Source organism: Bubalus bubalis, chromosome 23 (assembly GCF_019923935.1).
Source record: "Bubalus bubalis isolate 160015118507 breed Murrah chromosome 23, NDDB_SH_1, whole genome shotgun sequence".
NCBI lineage: Eukaryota > Metazoa > Chordata > Mammalia > Artiodactyla > Bovidae > Bubalus > Bubalus bubalis.
This window is the reverse complement of record NC_059179.1, coordinates 43,835,528-43,856,065: the sequence shown is the minus strand read 5'-3', so window position 1 is coordinate 43,856,065 and position 20,538 is coordinate 43,835,528. Positions and strand designations below refer to the sequence as shown.

Here is a 20,538-nt window from a genome sequence, read left to right as displayed (position 1 = left end):
CGACACAGTCTTAGACGGTGATAACAATGACATTATGTCTCTCTCATCACCCGTAGGTTCTTCGTATCTCCAATTACTGGCCACACGCTGACTCGCGGAGGATAAAGAGGTGATGACATTGTCATCACTAAAACTGCTTGGAGTCCTCTTCCGATTTTCCTTCAGAGGTTTCTGCCTGTGCGTGTAGGATCCCCAGGCTTCATTGGTGGGGAAAGCATTTGATTTTAGAAAATAGTTTGGTGGATAAATTGCTAATCAAGCCAGGAAATTCCAACTGGAGCATTCACTGGAAATTGACTGAGCGTGTCTGCTGCCTCAGGCTCTGAGCTAGGGTTTGGGAGACTTACATGACCCTGTTCTCACCCTCAAAGGGCTTATGGTCTCTCAGATTTCCCTGGAGGGATCTCCAAAGTAGAGTTCTAAAGCCTTCAGCTATGGGAGCATCTTGAGAGCAAGTGAACTGACCCCCTGGGCCACCCCGTTAGAATAGGCAGCTCTTATGTAAATACACCTGTTCTGGTGTTTGTTTAAAACTGGCCTGTTGCTTTCTTCACTGAAGTTTTGAAACAGAGTTGAAGTCCACAGCTTTAAGGTATTTGCTATTATCCTAAGTCCAGTTGAGGTTTTGGATCGAGTGTAGGAAATTTTCACAAGAACCTAAATTTCACGTCGATTTGTGATGGATTAGCATACCAAAATTGGCTTAAAGTGCACTTAATGGATGCATTACTGCACAAGGGATCTGTCTAACCGGAGTATTTTTAAATTTATGAAATTGAAATGCACTTCAGGTTACCGAGCAGTCTAAATTCGTCAAAGTCACAGGGCTGGAGGCAGGTCGTTACCGGTGGCAGAGAGCTGAAGCCACGTCCACCGAAACAAATTTGAGAGCTGGTGCACTGAGGCCCAGGGACCCCCATCGTCCCCAGGGGTGGCTCTCCCCAGCGCAGGAACTCTGACTCCAGTAGCTTCCCGCCCCGTGCCCGCCCTCCCCTCCCCAGGCTGTCCCTGTGCAAAGAGCCTCACATTTGGGAATAAAGTATACCAGGCTCTGCTAAAGCGTTAACTGAAAATTAAGGGGATAAGTAAGTCCTCTGACATATAAAAGGGGACATTCCTGGGACTTCCCTGGTGGTCCAGTGGCTAAGACTCTGCGCTCCCAATGCAGGGGGCTGGGTTCGATCCCTGTTCAGGGAACCAGATCCCTTGTGCCGAGACTAAGATCCTCATGCTCCAATGAAGAGCAAAGATCCCACATGCCACAACTAAGACCCGCTGCAGCCAAATTTAAAATTGAATAAATATTTAAAAATAAAAGGAGCATCCATTCTGATAGGAGGGTCTGGGGAGACCCCAAACGCTCTGGTCTCCACGCTTCTATAGTGCAGTGACCGAAAGCAGCGTTGTGGCTGTTGAGTAGGGGCTTGTAATGAGCAGTGCCCATGGCCTGACCTTGTCTCCTTTCCCAAGTGGTCTGTTCTTTCCATTTTCAAGTTGTTGGGCCAGTTCCTGGAATTGTGATTCCCATCACTTTATTCCTTTAAAATGAACTTCCAACAGCCATGCCTCTTGTATCAGCAGCGTTATAAGATCCCAGAGCTGCAGTGTTCAAGGTCCTTCCTCCCTCCAGGTGGGGAAAGAGAGTGAGAGAGGGGCTCAAGGTCTTACAGACAGCTGATGGCAGAAGCAGAACCTGGGTCTCCGAGCCTCAATATTTCCTGAGCAACTCACACGCACAAGGCCAGGAGACTGACACAGCTGTGTCCACCTCTTTCCTCTGCTCTCACTGCGCTTACCTGATGGGTGTGCCCGCCGTGAGCTTGAATTCACTGACACTAGTGCACACTGAAGGCATAGAGAGGCCTTTGGTCTTTGCCTGTGTGGCTTTGTTTCTGAGCCCCAGTCTCCTCACCTGAAAAATGGGGATTCAATAATAGTGGCTCACGAGGCTGTTGTGAAGGGCAAATGATATAGCACAGGGGGAATGCTTCGTGGGGTATGTCACATGGTAGGGTGCTGTAGGTCTGCATTCTTAGGAGGGCGTGGAGACTTAACCGTCTTAGTAGCTCCCACCTTCATGCCAGTGTGTGGCCCACAGTAAGGGTTCAGGGAATGTCTGCCAGATGAATGAATGAATGAGTGAATGAATGTAATTTGGGGATCATGGCAGGTCCTTGGTCTTCCAGTTTTCTGATGTGCGTGCACTGTCTCATAGAATCTTTACTCAACTAATATTTGTTCATGAATTCAATTAACCAATTGAATAACAGTTCTCATGTGACTGTTACATGCAAAGCCACTTTCCATAGCACTGATTACTGATAATAGCTAACGTCCCTGAGCTCTAACTAGGGTCTAAGAATTGTGTTTGGTGTTTCTCAGTTACTGAGTCATGAATCTTCACACCAGCCCACTGAGGGCATGCATCAGTCAGCTACTGCCACGATAATGCTGTGTAACAAAACTCCAACATACACCTTGTAACACGCGTTTCCCCCTTGTTCATGTGTTTATAGGTCAGCTGAGGCAGTGCGAATTCCAGTTGTGTGGGGGAATCACTTGGCTCCAGGCTGCAAGTTGAGTTGGGTCTGCTCCACGTGTGTTTAGTTTAGAGCCCTGCTGGAAGCAGCAGCGGCTTCTCAGGATGTGTTGGTGTTGTTCTCATTAAGGATTCAAAGCACAAGAGAGCCAGCCCAGGCCTGCAACACACGTCGAGCCTCTGATTCAGCCACATTCTTCACAATCTCATTGTCTAAGGAGAATCATGTGGCTAAGTCCAAGCTCAAGGGATAGGGAAGCATGTTCCATGAACTATGACGCTGTGACAGGATATGGAAGTGTAAGAACCTGCATGCGGTCAATAATTCAACTTACTGCATGTAGGGGCTGTTAAAGGCCCCAGACAGAGGCGAAGAAAGAAGTGACTTGTCCAGTGTCCCTCAGCTAGTCAGTGTCAGCAGTAGGGGTTGAACTCAGACAATTTAATTCCAGAATTGTGGAGGCCTAAGTGTGCATCTGGGGAAGAGACATTTGTTTTCTTAAATTACATTTTTTTTTCACTCACTAGTTGCCGAAGTGATGCACCAGCCTCTCGCACAGACACGTATCCGTCTGTCCATCCATCCATTCATGCGCACACGTATGGTATTTGGGTGTTCTCTCAGCTCTCCAGAGTAACAGACTCAAGGGCAACTCTTGAGTGATTTTTTTTTTTTTTGAAATTAAAGTTGAGAGGAAAAACTCCAGTTAATCTCAGGCACGTGTATAAATACCTTTAGAAAGTCCCTGGTGGAATCTGTATCAAAGCAGCAGCATGACTATACTTAGAAACAATTTGCTCCATGTCAACCGTGATTTCTGACACCTGAATTTGAAAGTGACCTGGGTGGGCCCTGAGCCATCTACACAACAGAGAGATGTGTTTACTTGGAAGGAGGAGAGGAAAGACGGAGGTATGTGTGGCCGTGGAATAATGTTCCACATACCCTTACAGGAGGGGATTTCCTTCTGGGTGTTTCCACAGAACCTTCCCTGTGTTTGTTTAAACCCATTGCACACTCTGGTCTGACAGCTGCCTGGCCCAGGGCCTTCCTTGCAGATGCATGCACAACCAACCTTCTTTAACAGCACCCTGCTCTGTGTCCCCCCACCCCCCGCAATTACTTGAGTATATAAACCTCACTGAAAGGCAGGCTTTTCTTGGGAGCTAATAAATAAGCCCCAAAGCCACAACGTGTGTAAGACCTTGAAAAATGGCATCATCATCTATTGGGAATTGTGAACCCTGCAAAAAGCAGCTCATTGTATTTTCAGAAAAAGCTTTTTGTTTAAAAAAAATAATAATAATGAACAAAACCCACCAAGTGGAGTCTATATGGAAAAAGCAATCTAGTCTGAGATTCTAAGGCTGGTCTCTTTGCTGCATTAATCTCTCCATAGATTTTATGTAAGAGGCATTATTTGCAGGAAAACAAGATACCGTTTTGAAGAATTCCCCTCTCATCCCAGCTTCACATCTGCAGTTATAATCCTCTGATTGTGACCCCCGCGTTAGTTGCCATGGATGCTGAGCAGAAGTTTATGACCTCAGGGTGGGCTACAGTTTCTGAGGGTGAGAGGAGCCTCAGGCAATAAAAATCATGTTTTTCCAGAAAGAGAGGAAAGGGTGGGGGGCGGGGGGAAGGTACCCTCAGGACGCATCCCTCAGCGGTGTGTCAGCACTTGACACGGAGAATTTTCAGCCCCACTTCTGGTCGCTCCTAGGACAAGATGCTGGACTGTGGTCAAGGGGACTCGGCCGGCAAAAGGCTATGTGACCGAAGACAAGGAGTTTTTTTTTTTTTTTTTTTCCTGCCCCTTAGACCTGTTTTCTGAGAGGCTGGGCTTGAGTCTTTCCGAATTCAAAGTGTTTTCTTCAACTGGTTTATCTTCGGTGGAGAGTCTCCAGGTCGACCACGGGTGCGGCACTTCCTTGACCTCAGTCAGCCCGGTGGTTTCCTGGAGCAGCCGCGCCCGGGGCCACTGCTCGGGGTGGGGGGGGCGGGGGGGTGGAGGGCGGGCTCGGGGTCCCGCTGAACCTTCCTTCTCGGTGAAAGCAAGCAGGCTGGGCCGAAGAGCCCGAGAGAGCGGTCTCCAGATGCAAAACCACAACAGAGGGCTTAGAACCCACCAGCGCCGTGGCCTTGAATATCAATGCACGGACTGGCTCCAGACCACCAAGTTCGTTAAAAAAAATGTCTCTGGCAGGGTGTCACTGGCAGACTTGAGGGGTTTCGGTTTGCTCTCTATTCGGAATCACCGCAGCGCACATGCCGTGTTGACTTGGAACGGGAGGGGGCGGGAACCAAACCCCCCGCTCGGCGCGCACGCCTTGGTCTCACATTCCAGACCCAAGCTGATGTGTGTCCGCGCGACATGGGGCGGGGGGGCGGGTTCTCTTCGGATGTTTCATTCGCCATCTGCACGTCACTCCCAAAACTTTTCCTCCCTGTGCTCGGGGAGTCAGGTTGACGCGCCCCGCATGCCGGGCTCCGGGCGCGGGGCTAGGCGCGCTCCCGCGGAGCCGGAGCCGCAGAGGCTGGGCTGCCCCCGCCGCCCCCAGGCTGGACTCCGGCTTCTCAGGTACAAGTTGGGTGCCAGGCGCCGCGCGGGGGCGGCCACAGGCGGCGGGTGGGTGTCTGGCCCCGAGCTCCGGCGCCCCTCCGCGTTCCGGCCGGGCAGCGCCGGGGTCGGCCCGGGCTGGGCGTAGGGAGTCCGGGCCGGCCGAGGCTGCGCGCAGCCTCACTCCCCGCGGCGCTCTCCGCGCGGTGGCGGTGGCGGCGGAGGCGGCGGCGGAGGCGACGACGGCCCAGGCAGACAATGAACTTGCGAGCGCGCGCAGAGCCGAGGCAGGTTTGGGCCCCGCGACCCTCGGCCCAGCCTCACCGAGGCAATCGCCGTCTCCAGCGGAGGGCGTCCCCTCGCCGCCGATCCCGGCCGCGCTCTGGGCGCCCCGTGCGCCGGGGACCCTGCGGGAAGGGCTGCTCGGCGGCGGCGGCGGCGCCAAGGGCTCGCACGCCCCCCTCTCCCGCTAGGGAGAATGCGATCGGAGCTCCGGGACCGGGGACTCGGCGGCGGGGTGGTGGCGCTGCGGACAGCTGCCTCTGGGCACGCACAGGCCGGCTGTCCAGGAGAACGGCCCCAGGAGTCGGAATGGGGGTGCGAGGGGCGCGCTCTGCAGGCGGAGGACCGACTGACCGACCGATCGGTGCTTTCTCCCTAGGAGCGCGCGTGGGGTGAAGGTGGGGGTAGGGATTCCCCAGCCAGGCGCTCCGCTCCGCGGCGCACTTCGGGGAAGTTTCCAGGCGCGGCCCGGGGCAGGTTGGTGTGTTTGCTATCCGCCACTCTCTCCCTGACTCGGGTTCGGGGCCACCTTCCTGCCCAGGCTCCAATCCCGCGGCCGCCCGGGGCGGGGAGGCGTGGGGTGGGGGATCCCAGGCGCGGAAGCCCGTGGGACCGGGTTCCGGGAGGGGGACCGCGTGGGCGGGCCTGGGAGGAGACCGGGGCGCGGCGAGGCCCGGAGCGGCCTGAACTTTTGCTCCCCGCCTTCTTCCTCCGGGCCCTCCGCCCCCTGTCCCCTCCCAGCGCCCCGCCGCAGCTCCGGAGGCGGTGTGACTCGGGAGGAGCCGGCGCTTCCCGGCGGTGGCGGAGGCGGCGGCGGCGTCCCCAGCCGGCCTGGGCGCGGCGATCCGAACGCTGCAGGTCTGAGCCGAGCGGCGCTGAGGGGCGGCGGGGGCTGCGGGGCGACGGAGCTGCGGGGAGCCGGGGTGGCATCAGCCCCTGCGAGGGGGCGACGCCGCCGACTGGGATGGAGCGCGAGTCTGTTGGGCTATAGGTGCGGGTGTAGAGGACTCGGCGGCCGTGGGCTGATGGGGGACGGGTCGTGGCGCAGGTGGCCCCCTTGGAGTCCTCCTAAGATCACGGGATGGAGGCGCCCGGGAGAAGCGAACCTCGCCTTTGGGAGAATGAATGAAGCACTGTGAAAGCGCCTTCCGACTCCTCTGGGCGAAAGGATTGGCCGGCGTGCGCGCGTGTGTGTGCGTGTGTGTTTAGGATTCGGAGCCGCCAGGGTCCTGGGCGCGGCTGCTTGACCGCCCCGTCGCGGTCCTGGCCCCACGTTGCCCGTCCGCCCCGCAGCCCGGGTCGGCCCGCGGGGGCTGGAGCGGCGGGTACAGACTGAAGGCTGGGGCTCGGGGGCTGGCTGTTGGCAGCTGGACGTCCGCGCCTGGAGTAGGGAGGTTCGAGAAGGAGGCGATAAAGCCTGGGGCTGAGCCCAGCTTCCCCGCCCCCGGTCCGTTTTCCTATTCCCCGAAGCCCTTGCTGCTTTCATGTTGGGTGAGTTGATGGCACGGAGTTTGGGGGAATGAAGTTATATCTCTAGGAAGCCCCAGGACGCCCCGCGAAGGGATGTGGCGCGCTGTCTTGTGAGGCTGAGCCAAGGGGTTTGCAGGGCCCCAGATCTTATCAGCTGCGGTTCTAGAAGGACATCCACCAGGTGATGGAGCAGAAAGGCAGTCCGGGGGCGCACCTCCTGAGGCGCCCGGGGGGAAACTGAGGCCTGGAGATTTGCCCCAAGTTCCTCTAGAACTGCCCCCACCCCTGCCCACCCCCCCCACCCCCCACAGCATTTTCCATGTCCAACTTTCCTACTCCCCTTCCCCCAGTGGCAAAATCAGGAGCCCTCCCTTCCAGAACATGGTTCTTGTTAATTTTACCAACAGCATGTTGAATCCGGATATCTTAGCATACAAATCATATATGATTTTGTTTAAAATAGCATGGGAATAAAATGCCTTTTAACTGCTGCTGCTAGGTAGTTTTTAATCAAATAGGTTTTTCAAATGGGTTTAATCAAATAGGTTTTTCTCTCTAACGCTCCTGAAAGATTTCCAGGAGAATGTCCTGCCTCCTGCTGGCTGGGGGAACTGAGCCAGCAGGTGAAGCGGCTTGCCAGGCTCTCTCAGTGCATAGGTGCCCAAGTGAGCCAGAAGTGGAGCTGCAGGGGGCTCTTCTCCCCCTTCCAGGTCCAGCTCCCTGGCCCTTGGAAGGAAATTCAGCAGTGTTTTTGTGTTCTTTCTCGGGTGTTGCATGACTGCAGTGAGCAGGATTAATTCATCCAGGACCTTGTGTTTGGAGGCAGGATGGAGAGGCTGATTTGTCCAGAGTGGATCCCCTGCCTGCCTTGCTGTTCTTTGACAATCAGATGGCCAGAGGTCCCAACACTGTCATGGTGGCCGCTGTGAGGCCTCTGTGTCTGCACCTTCCTTCTTTTCTGTTGCTGTTGCCTGTGGCCAGGAGAAGGGAGGTGTTTGGTTTTCCCACTGGCCTGAAGAAGAGAAGATTAATCCCAGTGTGTGGAAGAGGCAGTGTTTGCAGGAAAGTTTGGGAGAGGTTGGGAAGTGGACTTTGCTTATTTGGTGTCTGGAGAAGGTGCAGAAGAGAAGCCCCAAGTTAACCATCTGGTCCACAGGAACCCCAGGCTCTTGGAACCTGCTCTAGTGGGTGCCTTAGGTTAGAGCTGGGCTGTGATTAGACCGTGGGTGTCCAAGGCCACCTAGGACCTGGCTGGAGGTTGCCGGGCGCACTGGCATCCAGGTGAATCCCTGCTAGCTCCAGGGGATGGGGAGAGGTGGGGAGACTCCGGGGCTGCCCTGAGCAGGTGAGCACATGCCCTACCCAAGAGGGCAGCTTTGACTCAGCTCTACCCAGCTGGGAGAAAAATTGACTTGACAAGTCTTGTTAATTTTCAAGGAAATTCTCAAGCCTGAACATTTAAGTGTGGGCTCAAATTCTACAGGGAAAGGAGACGGTTGGCAGTGGGTGCTCTGCCAAGAAGTCTGAAGCTTGACATCTGGTCCTGAGTTTGCATATTGGGAAGGGTGTCCCACCATCAGAGAGGTGTAACACATGATAAGGATATGGAGACCACAGCCCCAGGCCGAGGGACTAGAATGACGGACGCCCTCTGTGCCTGTGGCCAAGTGCCAGCCTTCATGTGCTGTGTGTCACGCATCCATTCAATAGCTGTCTGACGAACTCCTGTCTCAGTTGGTAAAGAATTTGCCTGCAATGTAGGAGACCTGGGTTTGATCCATGGGTTAGGAAGATCCCTTGGAAAATGAAATGGCAACCCACTCCAGTATTCTTGTGTGAAGAATTCCATGGACAGAGGAGCTTGGTGGACTACAGACCATGGGGTCACAAAGAGTTAGACACGACTGAGGGACTAACACTTTCACTTGCCATATGGAAAGAGGCACTCTGCATAAAACTTTTCATATCGTTTCATTATTCAATAGTATACACCGATACCGGGAGAAGACAAGAGTTCCTGCCTTTCTAGGAAGGGAGCAGGCAAAAATGTCTGTGCCGGGTAGTGATGCAGTGAGCTGCATTAACAGCTGGGAGAGTAAGGCCAGGAAAAAGGCCAGTGAGGGATGGGTGGCCTGGGAGGAGTCTTTTCTTACCAATGTGGGAATTGAGGCTCGGAGCAGTGAGTCTCAAGTCACGGAGCCCAGAAGTGAAACATCAGCCCAGGTCTCCAATGCTCTGGCTCCCGGGCCGGCTCTTACATCCCACCCTGCCAGGCTGGAGCCTCTTGGAATCTCCCAGATGAGTGGACATCCCCTATGCTGGGCAGCTCTTGCTTCCTGCCCCCCAGATCCAGACCCTGTCCTGATCCCCAGGCGTCAGCAGTTCCAGGATTACAGAGGTACTGTTTGGAACCTGTTTGTATGAGAGACGAGTTTCCTTGATCTATGAGTAAAAGCAGAAACTATTTAGAAACGTAGCTGGCCTGGGAGTGTCGTTGTGTGAGCATTCCCTCACCAGGCATCTCTTGAGCGGCACGTGATGTGGAAGTGATGCTTTCAGTCATCAGCTGGTGAGGATGGCGCACCACCTGAAAGCCGGGCTGCTCGGGACGGTGGCTGACTTCCGCCCTAACTGTGCCGCTTCGCTGCGGATTCAGAGCCTGTCTTCTCACTTAGCTGACGGCGTATCGGGGGACTGTTCTGACTTGCACAGGGTGTTTCTTTATTGTTCTCAGGTGCTGGGGTCTGATTTCCTTCCTGAAAGGCTCCTCTGTTAAAACGAAGTGCTAGGACGGGAAGATTTATGTGTAGACCTGGGTCTTCACGGCGTGAAATGAAGCACAGAGGTGGCTGTTATCTAGTGTGTGTATCCAGTGTCCACATCTAGGAAGAAAAGTAAAGGGTCTGTGTTCATTCGGGCCAATACAGAATATTTTTAAGTATGGGCGCTGGGGAGAAAGACATTTGGTCCTAACAGCTGTCCTTTGCTGGGTCCCTACCGGTTCCCAGCTTGCCCTATGCCAGCTTGGTCAGACAGGTCTCCCTTTGTCTCAATCAGAGGGTGGGGATGCTGTTGGAGACCACAGGGCCCAATCGTTTAGCCCTCCGGATGTGCAAGAGGTCGGATCACAGAATGGCAGTGGAGGAAGGAGGGACTCGGGGTGGGGGTGGGGAAAAGCAGTCATGGCTCTCAAAGGGGAAGGTGGTGATGAATCAGCAAGTGGGGTGGGGGGGTGGCAGAGGAAAGCAGGTTCTTGGTCTCTGTTGATTTCGAAAGGGATGTGGAGGAAACACGAGCAGCCTGTTTCATCAGCGCCAGCCATACGCGGCATTTAGGTCTTCCTCCAGGTGCAAGCCCAGGGCCAGGTGCATGGGGGCCACGAGGCAGAGCTTAGCGTAGTGGGCCAGGAAGTACTTGCACGAGTCAGACTACGTAACACTGCCCAGAGCGCAGCAGTTGCTAGGTTAGCGCGGCTCTGAGATTGGAGTGGCCTGAGAGCTGGGGCCTGAGAGCTGAGCCAGGTGTTATTCGCTCTGTTGTGTCCTGCTCTTTGCAACCCCATGGACTGTAGCCCACCAGGCTCCCCTGTCCAAGAGATTCTCTGGGCAAGAATCTGGAGTGGGTTGCCATTCCCTTCTCCAGGGGATCCTCCCCACCCAGGGATCAAACCCGGGTCTCCTGAGTCTCCTGCATTGCAGGTGGATTCTTTACCATCTGAGCCGCCAGGGAAGTCCTACACAGGACACTTAATACCTGCTTGGAGTAGTGCCTAGCATACAGTAAGTGCTTAATATACATCAGCTCTAGAGCTCATTACCAGGGATGGGAGAATGTTTCTGAACTCCCTGAAATTGCTTGCCCAGTTTTCTTTTTCTTTTTTTTTAAATGTAGCTGTGTATGTTTCCTGGTGGAGGAGGGGAGCATGACTTCTAGCATATTCTACCTCAGAGAGCTTCTCTGACACCCCAGGACGCCTTGGCTTCTAGTCAGGCTGATTGCTTCATCTCTCCCGGCAAAGAGAGGGCTACATCCACAGCCACCCTCTGAGATGTTTCCAGCGGACGCCGTGGACAGGCGGCCGGGCGGTTTGGCTATGCTCCTGTGTAGTGGTGATTAAGCCGGGGGCAGATCAGGGGATGTGCTGGGGAGGCCAGCTTTCGAATGTTGCATTCCTGAGCCCCACTCCAAGCTTCAAAGAGTTCTGAGCGGGTGTGCGGGGGCCTTCTTGCCCGGGCAAGCTTGTCCTGACACCTATGTTATGTTTCTAGAATTTGTCTGGGTCCAGGCCTTCTGGGTCTCTGAAGCAAGAAAGGCTGGCAGATCCTCAAAAGCAGAGAGTGTCATTATAATGGAAACCTGGACCCTTTCCAGAACTGTGCTTGTGATAGAAATATTGAGACAGGCCGCCTAGTCATCCAGGTGCCTGGAAAATACCCCAACACGGGCACATGATTAGATTACAGGGCTGTGCTGTGCTCAATCGCCTTGGTTGTGTCTGACTCTTTGCGACCCCACGGACTGTAGCCCACCAGGCTCCTCTGTCCACGGGGTTCTCCAGGTAAGAGTACTGGAGTGGGTTGCCATGCCCTCCTCCAGCGGATCTTCCTGACCCAGGGATTGAACCCACGTCTCTTACGTCTCCTGTGTTGGCAGGCTGGTTCTTTACCCACTAGCGCCACCTTGCTGTTCAGATGCTCAGTCGTGTCCCACTCTTTTCAACCCCATGGACTGCAGCACGCCAGGCTTCCCTGTCCTTCACCACCTGGGCAGGCAGTTATTTTTTCCTATGACGGGTGGTTTCACATCTTTTCTTGAAATGGAATATGTGCCTGCTGACCCTTTTTGCTCCCTGTGATCAAGATGATATTGGTGTGACCTCAGAGGGGGAGAGGCCTTGGGAGATGGCGGGGCCCTTCCTCCCAGGGTAGCCCTGGATCTCGGGGAAGTTCTGACCTGCTCTGCTTGCCCTTGTAGGGAGCTACCCTGAGGGGGCCGGGGGCCCATAGCGCATTTGCTGTGAGGTTGGAAGGTGCATTTCAGAGTCTGAGAGGCCTGTAAAGCTGTGTTATTGTCTCACTCCTTGTTGAAAGGGGTCTGGACTGCTGTGTCTCCCCTTTGTGACATGCGTTAGCTGATTTGGGCTGAATGAGGCGAGTTTGACTAGCACCTTCATTTTCCAATCAACCAAAGGTTTAATGCCCACCACATGGATGTGGATTCAGCCTGAGTGTGGAATCCCTTGTCCCCTTGGAGAGGCAGCCTAGGTGGTGGGGTGAGCCTGGACACCACGTGGACCTGGGCTTGAGTCGCTCCTGTGCTTCTGTGTTCCATTATCGTGACCCTGGGCCAGTGGTTACATCTGCTTGGTCATCAGTTTCCTTATCTGTAAAGTGGGGTTGATAATCTCTGTCTTGTTTTTGTAGCATAGTTTGGGTACCAGGAGTACAAATGGGCTTCCCTGATAGCTCAATTGGTAAAGAATCCGCCTGCATTGTGGGAGACCCCAGTTCGATTCCTGGGTCGGGAAGATCTGCTAGAGAAGGGAGAGGCTACCCACTCCAGTATTCTTGGGTTTCCCTTGTGGCTCAGCTGGTAAAGAATCCACCTGCAATGCGGGAGACCTGGGTTTGATTCCTGGGTTGGGATGGTCCCCTGGAGAAGGGAAAGGCTACCCACTCCCATATTCTGGCCTGGAGACTTCTCCATGGGGTCCCAAAGAGTGGGACATGACTGAGGGACTTTCACTTTCTTTTCACAGTACAAATTAGGGTCCAAGGGAGCCCCCCAAATTAAACCCCTCTTTCCTGGTCAAGTTCTGAACCAATGGAGAGAGGGCAGGAGAAAGATGCATAAAGATAGAAATGCAGTATTTGGTCCCAACTGAAGTGGATCTTGGAGAATGTGATTGAACCAGTGAGCATGTGGGCATCGCATACCTGAAGTGAGAAGCCGGCAGTGAGGCCCACTGACCTCTCCTGAGTCGCAGGCCAGTGGGAAAGCAGCAGCCTCTTCCGGGGCGGCCGCCACTGCTCCCCTCAACCTGGTGCAGCCAGCAGGGGGCAGTGCCTACTCTGTGTGGGAAGAGATGAGGCCAGGCTCTTCCTTGCACGCTCCTGGGATGGTGTGGACCTCACCAGGTGGAGACACAGTGGTGGTACACAGGCAGCACTGTCTCCACGAGGCAGGAAACATCAGGAGTGGGAAAGAAGAGTCCCCCCCTGGCCCCCCACCTCCCCTGACCCCTCCATCCACCCAGAGCAAATGATAAGTGCTGAGCCCAGGGCCTGACTCGTGGAGGGGTCTCACACGTGGCACCTGTTAGGTGCAGAGTTGATAAGGACAGCATTAGATATGCAGTCAGTAAGGACATCAAGGTTAGGAGGTAAGCCTGTCGACTGTGTTGCTATCTGCAGAGCATGGCAGTGATGAATTAGATGCAGGTAATGATCAGCCTTTGACCTCAAGGCTGCATTCTAACGGTAACACAAGGGTAATTTACAAGGAAGGGCAGAATCACTGGCAGACTGACCGCCTGGTAGCCTGAGTGTGAGAGCCTTTCTGCCTTCTCTCGGTCCCCCACTCTTGATTCCCCCTCTCGGCCTGAATCTTGGTCCAGCCCCCTGCCCCCATCTCATCATTGCCTTCTGGAAGTTTTGCGAGTAATTCTTAACCATCTTTCCACATCCTTCCATCCAGATGTCACTGTTCTCCTCTGAGTGTCTGCAGGGATCCTCTACTGAACTTGACCTTGACCCCATCCTCCTTTTTACCATGATCTTTCTAGTATTCCTGGGTGTGGTCCACTCACCCCAGCCTGGTGAGCCTCTCAAGGGTGAGAGGCTGTCTGGGGGTCCAGTCAGTCGCGAGAGACTGTCGTTTGTTGAATTAACACATCAAGAACCAGCTTGTCCTGGAGAAAGAGCTGTGATGGATTTCATGTGGGCCTCTGAATGTACACCCAAAGAAGACAGAAAAGTAACCCCAGTTTGGTAGCGTGGTGCAGGAGAGTTAGTGCTTATCAGTAAATTTCAGAAGGAGAAGAGCCTAATGTGCTAAACTTGGCTTTCCTGACATTAGGTTTTGGGCTATTAAAAGGTAGTAAGCACAGTTTTTTTGTGTGGCTGGAGAGTCTTGGGGAAAAATACTATGGAAATTTGTATTTCAGGAATAGAAGCAGGAGCCATTAACTCAGGCAAGAAATGTGGGAGCTGTTAGTGTTTCTTATAGCCGGTATAAATAGCTTGTCATTAAGTTCCATGCTCCTTTGTTTGGAATGTAAATATTTGCATTAAAAATATAAAGTATGTCCTGGAGTGTATTTATAGAGACCATAATTTCCAAACCGAAAATCAGACTATTGGTCTACAGAGGATTGTTCCCTCTGATTCGTGAACCTGTTTATATAAAGAGCCTTCCAAATGTACACACACAAGCTGCATTTGCTTTGTGCACATCAGGGATCTCCAGGATTACAAGAAAGCGGGTGGCCCTGGGGAACTGGGCCAATCGGTGGGGTTTCCCAATAGACACTTTTGATCATGCCATCTGTTAAGTTGCAGCCACCCTGGGCAGGGCGAAGTTTTGGCCCAGGTCCCGTGGGACCGGCCGGCTTCCCTGCCTTCAGTTTCCTGGACATCCAGGTGGGAGTTGGCTGCAGCTGGCTAGTCTCTGAGTTGTGTAACCAGACACTCGATTTCAGAATTGCTGTTGCTTTAAGAAGATGTGGAGAAGAATTCAGGATCGGTGGTGCTCTTTCCGTGGTCTCGTTTCTGGTTCAAGGTTGAGGGCCTCCGTTGGATGTCGTCCTCCAGCAGATTCTTGGGGCCGTTTAGCTTTTTTATTTTCCATGATGAACAGCGCAGACTTGTCAGACGTTTGCTGGAGACAGGATGTCAGCACCCATTTGCTCTCTGCCCTCTTCTTTGGAATGAGAGACTGGGGGCTACAATCGGGTTGGGCCGGGGCCTCTGCTCCTGGCATTGTGTGTGTGTGTGTGTGTGTATGTGTCTGCGTGTGTGTCTGTGTTGGGACGGAGTGGGTTTATTCTCGAGGGGGCAGCCCTCGCTGGAAAGCCTCTCTCCAGTGTCTCAACAAATACAGAGTGAAGGTTGTCTGGTCGGTGGGAGCGGGCCGACCTGGTCCACAAGTGAGCTCTGAATCCAGGCTGTCCCCTACCTGGAAACCCCCTATCATCACAATGTGATGAAGGACAAATGAGTGGGGATCCAGGGGGATCTTGGCAGGACTGGGGGTCCCCCTGCTCCAGCCTCTGGTTGGCTGGTATCAGCACCTCCTTTGCTTGGCATCCCAGGCAGCCCAGGGCCCTTCTGTGGAGTGGGGGCCAGCTCCATCTCTCCCACCATGCACTGTTGCTTTAGGACCAGGACTCAGTTGAAATGGCAGGAATCCTTCTCGGTCTCATACAGGGCATGGTGTCCTGGCTGTAGGAGCTTTGGGCATCTCTCTGCTCGGGATCCCAGGATGCCAAGCCCCACTCAGGGTAGCAAGTAAAACAGGGTGGTGATCTGAGGGGAGGGGTGAGGCGAGCCGAGTCATCAACCTGACCATGCCCCGTGCACCATCCAGGGTTAAGCACTCAACTTCCCCTGGTTGCCTCTTACTTTGACCCATCAGTATTTCTTATCTGAAAGAAATACCCTCTGGGCTTCGAAATGGTGAGTCCTTAGAGAGGACCATCTTCCTGTTTACCTGGATGTTCTTGAACTGTGGGATACTCAGAATTGCCCTTTCTGTGGTCATCTGTAGCCGGACCCACATGTTGTGACCTTCCCTTATTCTCTCACAATTCTCGATCAAGGTAATAGTTCTAGGTAGGCCCCAGCCAACCCCATATCAGACCAGCCGCATTGTTTTGAAAGTCAGAGGAAATAGCTGCTTTTAGGACATGTTGAATTTGCTGAAGAAAGTTGTCAGGAGCGCTAAATGAGAGGATGAAAGAATGCTCAGAATAATGGAATTGGGATCAGCCTGACATCTGTGTCGCCCTAACTTTGAAAGCTATTTATACTTGTTCCGTAGCAGTTTCTGTGAGAAATTAGAAAGATACACAAAAGGGAAGAGGGAGCTTAGCAAATGTGGCCTCTTCATTGGAAATAGCTTCCAGGCAAAAAGAAAGAAAATCCTTTGCTCACCGGCTGGCTGTTGAAAATACACGCATCTTTTGCATTGTTCACAATTTGGTTCTGAGAATAAAAATGATGTATTAAAGAGTAGATGAAACCTCAGTTGCCATTTCGATGGTAGAAAATAAATTTGCTTTTGGCTGTTAAAACTGAAATAAATCAATAGAAAAATGCAAGCCTGCCCACTTTCAAGTCAGCAGTTTTTTTTTTGTGGTTTATGTACCTTTGGATCAGTTATGAAGCCGTGGAACTGTTTAGAGAGAGTGTGTGTGTGTGTGTGTGTGTGTGTGTGTGTATTTATGTTATATATATTAACTTTACAATGTTCTCATCTGATTTATTTTTAAAAATCATGCAACAGTTTTTTTTTTTCTATTCAACCTATCCTTTTTATAAAACAGCTTTCAGTTCAGTTCAGTCGCTCAGTCATGTCTGACTCTTTGTGACCCCATGAATCACAGCACGCCAGGCCTCCCTGTCCATTACCAACTCCCGGAGTTCACTCAGACTCATGTCCATGGAGTCGGTGATGCCATCCAGCCATCTCATCCTCTGTCGTCCCCTTCTCCTCCTGCCCACAATCTCTCCCAGCATCAGAGTCTTTTCCAATGAGTCAACTCTTCACATGAGGTGGCCAAAGTACTGGAGTTTCAGCTTTAGCATCATTCCTTCCAAATAAATCCCAGGGCTGACCTCCTTCAGAATGGACTGGCTGGATAATGAGATGTAATTCACACGACATAAAATTCACCATTTAAAGCATACAGTTCAGTAGTTTTTAGTAGGTTCACAGATGTGTGCAACCAGAACCGTGTTTTCTTTTAGAGCATGTCCTCATATTAAAAGGAAACCATGTACCTCTTAGCTGTTAGCCCCCTATCTCCCCATTCACCACCCCACCCTAAGCAACCAAGAATCTACTTTATCTCTATTAATTTCTTTATTCTGGACCTAAGATGAATGGAATCACATAGGATATGTTTTTTGTGTGTGTCTGGTTTCTTTCACTTAACATCATGTTTCATGGTTCATCTATATGGTAGCTTATATCAGTACTTCATTCCTTTATATGGCCACATGATATCCCATTGTATGAATAGGCTACGTTACATTTATCCATTCATCTGTTGATAGGGTGGTTCCACTTTTTGGCTCTTAGGGATAATGCTGCTATAAACATTCATTTATGAGTCTTTGTGTGGACATGTTTCCATTTCTAGGATTAATTTTTTTGAGCTATCTTTACTTGCTTTCCATAATTCATTTACTTTTTTGTATGCTCTTCTCCTGGCCCTAAAGGAGGACTGATTCTCAGATGAGGTTCTGATTCCCCTGGCTTGTCTGAATGTTAGAGCTTGCAAAGGCCTTCAGGAGAACATAGTCCTGCCCCATTTTGCAGATGGAGAAACTGAGGCCCAGAGAGGCCACACAGAGTCAGAATTGAATCTGGGTTTTCAGAGTCGACTCAGTTACCCTCAACATTCTCCCTGAGCCCTTTTACTAAGCGGCAGGTCACCCTCTTGATTGGCTGGGGATGGTAAACGCAGGCTGGCTGGGCGGACAGGCGGTGACCGCCTGGCCCTCGCCTGCTGTCCTAACACCCTCTGACCTGCAGAGGCCCCGCAACAGCTCATCCTCCACCAGCTGCCAAGCGAGAGCTGCAGCTCGTGGCTTGTGGCGCCAGTGCCTCCCGAGTTCTTTCCCTGCAGCAGCGGGAGGCTAGCGCTTATCCGGGGAGTAATTAAATTAGGAACCAATTCAGAGAATGAAATTTTATCTGATCTGGCTGAGCCCATAAACACGGGGCTGTGCTTGTGACTCCAGGGTACATTATGAAGTTGATTTTTAAAGAGGCTGGGCCATAACAAGGAAGGAAATGCACAGGGCCAGCCGGCAGCTCTCCCGGGCAGGGGTGCTGCAGTGGCTGGGGGTGCATTCCCGGGTGTTGAGCCGAGTCCCCAGGCTAGCTTTTGTATTGTGACTGGAATGTTCTCGGCGCTTAGGAAGGCTCACCTGTTGAGATCCTCCTGGATCCATTTCATACTCTTATTGTTGACACCGCAATGCACCTCTATAACCACAATCAGAGGGAACTTTGCCGGAAGCTTGTTGGTTCTAAATGCAGGTTCTAAATCTAAAGCCCTCTGGGGCTTTTTGAAAGAAAACACATATTCCAGTTCTGCGTGAGCTCTTCAGGGGTGGGCCCCGGGCGTCTGTGTATGTGTGCGCTCGCGTGTGGACGGGTGGGCTCATGTTTGTACGTGGGTGCGAGCGTTAAGCTCTTTAAGATGGAACGTAGCAGTGATCACAGCTGTTCTTCTGAGAAGGAGTTCCAGTTCTTCCATGGCAAAGATGGGGGCCGGTAATCTGCAGAGATCTTAGGAGTGAGCCTCTTTTATCCTCAGTCTGTCCTTGACTGTGACTTTCTTTGGGTTTTTTGATCGGATTCCCTGGATGTAACTAGCATACGTGTTCCATCACTGCAGCGTCCGTGGGATTTTAGCTCTGGTTTTCTTGTCTGCATGAATGGCCCTCATCTCCACAGGGGCCCAGCCAGAGCCCAGGAGTCGCCTTTGGCCTTTAGCATGTCACTGCAGGAATTACCTCCATTCTGTCTCTGCCATCAGAAGGTTATTTGTCCCTTTAAGATAGGAGGTGTGTCTTATTCAAGGTGACATCCCCAGGATGCGGGCCATGGGAAAGAATGGTTGGCTGGACGGACAAGTGGCTGAAAGGAGGAAAGGCAAGAATACATTGAATTGCCCCTTGATCCTGAAACTTTGCTCATGAAAACCATTTGGGAGCCTGACCCTTCATCTTCAACTCTTCTGACTCAGGCTCTACACCCCCTTTAAGAGTCACCATCCAGTGATGGAGGACCTACTGTTGCCCATCGCTAAGAGCTGAGACTCCAGCAGTGACTTGACGAACAGGGTCCATCTCATAGACAAGTTCATAAATATCAGAGAGCAGACAATAATAAGTGCTACATGTTAGGGGTGACTGTCTGGGTGATTGGAGAAGGCCTTTCCAGAAAGGTGACGTTTAAGCTGATTCTTGAATGACAGGAAGGCACCACGGTATGTAGCTCAGAAAGAGCGTCCCAGGAGGAGGGAACAGCCAGTGCCAAGATCCCAGGAGGGGATCAGTTGATGGGATGGGATCGGGTCAGTCTGGGAGAGCAGGTCAGAGAGCTTGGTTTATAGCACACTTGGGTTGAATGAAGTGTTCTTTCATTTTCCTTTGAAAGTGTTAGTCATTCAGTCGTGTCTGACTCTTTACAACCCCACGGATTGTAGCTCCCCAGGATCTTCTGTCCATGAGATTTTCTAGGCAAGAACTGGAGTGGGTAGCCATTCCCTTCTCCAGGGGATCTTTCCAACTCTGGGATCGAACACCAGTCTCCCACTTTGCAGGCAGACTGTTTACCATTTGAGTCACCAGGGAAGCCCACGGGGGAAGCTCCTTTACAGCTTCACTTTCTCACTGCCTCTCATCTCTGGGTGAAGAACCCTTGCCCCATGCTGGGCTGGCTTGCAGCTGCTGTGGTTTCAAAAGGTAGGGCTAGTGAGAAGCAAAACCCCATCCTTTTTGTCTTCTCACTGAGGGTTTGGCTTGTGAGCAGAAGTTATTTTTAGGTAAGCACATGCTTGATGGGAGAAGTCTTGGGTGGGCAGCTGAAACCACACTCATGAAAACAGGACTGAAATAGTCTGTGAAATCCCAAAGGTGAGTTTGTGGCTGTTCACTTGAGTTTGGTGTTGACTCCAGACAGCCTGGTTCAGGGAGACGGCACCCTTTGGAGAGGGACTGGGGCATAGTAGTTTCCCCAGCTAGTGCGGCCCCTGCCTTGAGCCTTGCTTTCTTCCCCTGATCTTGACCAAGTCCTATTCGTCCCTCACGACTTGACGTCCTCCGTGCCCTCATGGGGAGGTTCTTCCCCCCACCACCCATGGCTCCCCACACCTGGCCCTGATGTTTTGACATGTTGACAGCTTGCCAGGAGTCCCCTTAATCTTTTGGTACTCCTGGATTCTGCCCATAATTTTATTTTAGTTTTTTAATTTGAAGTAATTTTAGACTCATAAGAAGTTGCAGAAATAGCACAGAGTTCCTGTGTACTCTTCAACCAGCTTCCCACAATGATAGCATCTTACATAACCATAGAACATTATCAAAACCAGGAAACTGACACAGATACAATTCCATCACTAGGCTACAGACCTTGTCTTGCTGCCATCTAATTTCATTAAACCTAGGGAGCCACAGCACTTTGGAAGCACCTTAGAATTTCATGAACTTCAGTGTTGTCATTTATCTTTTAGATTGTTTTTGGATCCCTCCCAATTGGCCATCAATTAAATTAGTTTTTATCAGATTAACAAATTCTGAAAGACCCATGGTTTATGCATTTCATGCCTCTATGTGCCCACTGGGAGCTTTGTAGGTGCCTCATCCCTGGGTATGCGCACAGCCTTCTTTAGATCTGAGAGATTCTCAGAGACAGTTCAGTTCAGTTCAGTTGCTCAGTCGTGTCCGACCC

General features: G+C 52.1%; 1 protein-coding gene across 3 annotated transcripts in view; it reads left to right on the top strand.

Annotated features, from left to right (window-relative positions):
• The first annotated feature begins 4,904 nt into the window (after window positions 1-4,904).
• CHST15 (carbohydrate sulfotransferase 15) overlaps window positions 4,905-20,538 on the top strand; it is a 79,335-nt gene continuing 63,701 nt past the window's right edge. Inside the window, exon 1 of one of the 3 annotated variants that reach the window (XM_025274179.3) lies at window positions 4,905-5,121. The gene's annotated coding sequence lies outside the window, so the exon portion shown is untranslated. Of the gene's footprint in view, window positions 5,122-5,727; window positions 5,860-6,111; window positions 6,241-20,538 lie in introns of those variants that run through there. The other 2 variants (XM_044935340.2, XM_006080416.4) reach the window with 2 other exon arrangements.